Source organism: Chenopodium album, chromosome 4 (genome assembly GCF_948465745.1).
Source record: "Chenopodium album chromosome 4, dcCheAlbu1.1, whole genome shotgun sequence".
In the NCBI taxonomy this organism is placed as follows: domain Eukaryota; kingdom Viridiplantae; phylum Streptophyta; class Magnoliopsida; order Caryophyllales; family Amaranthaceae; genus Chenopodium; species Chenopodium album.
In genome coordinates this window covers 34,833,883-34,837,563 of record NC_137837.1, presented here as the reverse complement: position 1 = coordinate 34,837,563, position 3,681 = coordinate 34,833,883, and the positions used below count along the sequence as shown (strand labels likewise).

Genomic DNA, 3,681 nt, shown 5'->3' with positions numbered 1-3,681 from the left:
GGCAAGGATTTTAACCCCTCTGAGTTAATCGTCAAGGCTGATAATGTTTCAAAGGGATGGCGCAAGACGGTGAAGATCACTACGCCAAGTGGAGAGAAGTTGGAAGTAACCGTTGGCGAAGGTCCTATGTTTGATGAATCTGAGTCGTCTAGGTCCGAGTCCGAGTCTGAGTCTAAGTCTGTAGACGAGTCTTTAGAATATGAGGCCGACCCTCTTTCTGCTATAGAGACTAATGTTGAGTCTATTGTTGAGTCTCCTCTTTCTATCAAAAATAATTTAGGCGAGGTCACAGCTAACCTTGCCCTCCTTGATGTAATGACCAATAAATTCAATGAATTGAGTACCTTTGCTTACGATGCGTGTCATTCCCCTAACCCTGATCAATATTTCTTTGCTAATGATAAAAATGACAAAGAAATAATAAAAGCAATGGAAGAACACGAAAATAAAACAGAAATCATTGAAGATACAGAAACAGTTAATATTTCCAATGATACGACTATCAAAGAAGTAAAAATTGGATTAACACTAAGTCAAGACGAACGCAAAGAGCTAATTAACTTGCTTAGTGAATTTTTTGATGTATTTACTTGGTCATACCAAGATATGCTAGGAATTGACAGGGATATAGCTCAACATGCAATACCTCTCATTCCAGGTATGAAGCCTGTCAAACAAAAGTTGCGCCGTATGAAACCGGATGTGACTCTCAAAATCAAGGAAGAAATCAGAAAGCAGTTGGCTGCAGGTTTCATCAAAGTATCCAAGTATCCAGAATGGATAACAAATGTGGTCTAATTCCGAAAAAGGATGGAAGGGTTAGAATGTGTGTTGATTACAGGGACCTCAATAAGGCAAGCTTGAAAGATGGGTTCCCTCTACCTCACATTGACATTCTGGTCGATAACACAGCAAACCATGCACTCCTATCGTTCATGGACGGCTACGTCAGATATAATGGAGTATTAATGGCCGAGGAAGACATGGAGAAAACAACATTCGTCACACAATGGGGTACATATTGCTATACGATAATGCCATTCGGGTTGAAAAACGCGGGTGCCACCTACCAAAGTGCAGCCACAACATTGTTACATGATATGATGCACAAAGAGGTGGAAGTCTATGTTGATGATATGATCGTCAAGTCAAATGATTGCTGATATGTTCATTTTATATAGTATTTTACCCCCATCCCTTGGTCATAATTAGTAGTGTTTTTGGCTCTTTAGAGCCACTTTTATTACTAATTGGTGTTTTCTAGTGTTTTCGTAGATTTGGTTGACTTTTGTAGGGATTTTCACTTTTGGAGCATTTTCCCGAGATATTATGGAGCAACTACGAGCATTGGAGAAGCACGAGCATTGGCTATAGCCCAGGGCCGGTTAGAGCCATCGAACCGGTGATTAAGGGCTCGGTATATGTGATACCGGGACATTTGGACCGAGTATTCAAGACCCTAAGAGGAAATCCAGATTGGCCCGAAGAATTGGAGCCAATAGAAGTCCGAAGAGTGGCCCAAGAGTGCCGCCCGACCAAAGGAGCTACCGCCCGAAGGCGCGCCCGGCCGGGCGGGGAAAGTAAAGTTGGTGCCCGAACTCGCGCCCGGCCGGGCGCGGGAATCTTAATTATCTGATGAGAAAAAGCCGTGCCCGATCGGGCGCGTGTTATTATTAGGAGTCGTTTAGCATTGTTTAAGTTTGTTTTAGTTTAGGATTCTTGCTTAATATAAATACTTTTCCGTTAAGCGAGTTTAGTATCTTCTTTTACTTTTCTTAATTCTTCTCTTAGATTTTCTCTCTCTACTTAGCTTTTAGATTAGTTTCTCTCTCTCATATACTTTGTTCTTAACTCTACTCTTAATTCCAGATTACTTTGGTAACGATTTCTTTTACTTTAATCTCAGTTATTTATTTTAATTCTTTCATCATGTCTTATTTTATTGCTTTGATTAGTTTAGATTTAATTATGTGTGAGTAGTTTTATTTCTAGGGTTTATGGGGATCCATAAATAATATGAACGGGTAATTTATTGTTGTTAATTATCAATGCTAGATTAATTTCCTATTGATTGATTTATTGCTCTGTGACTAGATTAGGCCCGGTCTTTTATGCATGAGTTTGATAACATTGATTTGAGATACGAGAGATGAGAATTGATGTTTAGGTCTAGTTTCAATAGGCAGGTTAATTTATAAATGGTTAACTCGAGATTCGAGAGATGAGATTTAATACCAGTAGATTAATTATGTGATTGTAATACGTAGCGAAAGCCCTTTATGATCTGATTAATTTATGCATTGATGATTGATTATTATGTTTCACCCTGGAATGTTATTTATTGGTGAACCTATGCCCTAGGAATTTATTCATTGTTTTCTCTTTACTCTTAATCTCCGTAGTTTAGTTTTATATCCATATTATCAATTTGTTACTTTATAATTTAGATTGCTTTAATTAATTAGGAATAAAAAGACTTGTTTCCCTGTGGATTCGACCCTACTTTCCTATCTGCATTAGTTAGAGGATTTAGGAATTACTTTTCATTAGGTGATACGACTTTAGCCTGTCAAATTTTGGCGCCGTTGCCAGGGAAACGGTTTTATTTTAATTTTTGATTATATTTGTAGTCTAGGTTATTTATTTTTGTCTCAGAGAACGTTAGTTCTTTGAGGCAAGTCTCATATTTGCTTTTAGTTCTTTGTTTATGCCAGGTGTTCCAGATTAGGTTACATCCCATTCGATCCTGAGATCGAACGATCCTTCCATAGATAGAAGAATTTTCACAAGCAAATTCTGGCGGGTTCTTGTGAAAATAATAATCACCGAGACCCTCCAACTGATTCTAGCGATTTAGAGGTATCTTCAGATCCAGAATCAGAGATGACGGCTCCAAAGAAGCTTAGTGATTATTCACAACCAAAGCTTACAGATTTTCTACACCTTACTCCCACTCTAGTTCTAGATGGGGTACAGTTTAAGATTAAACCACAATTTGTAACGATGATAGAAAGGAAGCAATTTAGTGGAGTTAAGGGTGAAGACCTAAATCTTCATATTGCAGACTACTGTTAGTATTGTAATACCATCAAATCAGGGAGATTCTCTTTCCATTTTCTTTAACTGGAAAAGCCAAATTATGGTTTAATGGTTTACATAGAACTACACTTGGTATAACTGACTAGGAAACTCTTGTTTTGAATTTTTATAACATATATTATCCTGTAGAGAGAACAGCTGTACTACGGAGTGCAATTCAAAACTTTGCCCAAGAAGCCGATGAAACTTTATATGAGGCTTGGGAGAGGTTCAAGGACCTACAAAGAGAATGCCCCCACCATAATCTAGCACAATGGCAATTGATCCAATCCTTTTACAATGGGATTGGAAATTCATCTAGAATAATATTGGATTCTGCAGCTAGTGGGAGGTTTATGAACCTTAATGTTGATGATGCAGGTCAAATTATCGAAGATATGGCGATACATAATTCCCAATATGGGAATCGTAGAGGCTTTGCTAACAAGAGGAAGCATAGTGTTGACTCTGTATCCTTTTTGCAAGCTCAACTAACCTCTCTATGCCAGAAATTAGATAATCTTAGTACTGCAAATGTAGCTAATGTTTCTGCAATTAATAATAATGTAAATGAAGCTTTCTGTGAAAATTGTGGAATTTTAG

General features: G+C 37.7%; 1 non-coding gene across 1 annotated transcript; it reads right to left on the bottom strand.

Moving 5' to 3' along the window:
- Window positions 1–3,239: 3,239 nt before the first annotated feature.
- LOC145629695 (small nucleolar RNA R71) lies at window positions 3,240–3,346 on the bottom strand. Its single transcript, XR_014111851.1, has one exon. It is a non-coding gene; the product is annotated as a small nucleolar RNA R71 (small nucleolar RNA).
- Between the last annotated feature and the right edge of the window lie 335 nt (window positions 3,347–3,681).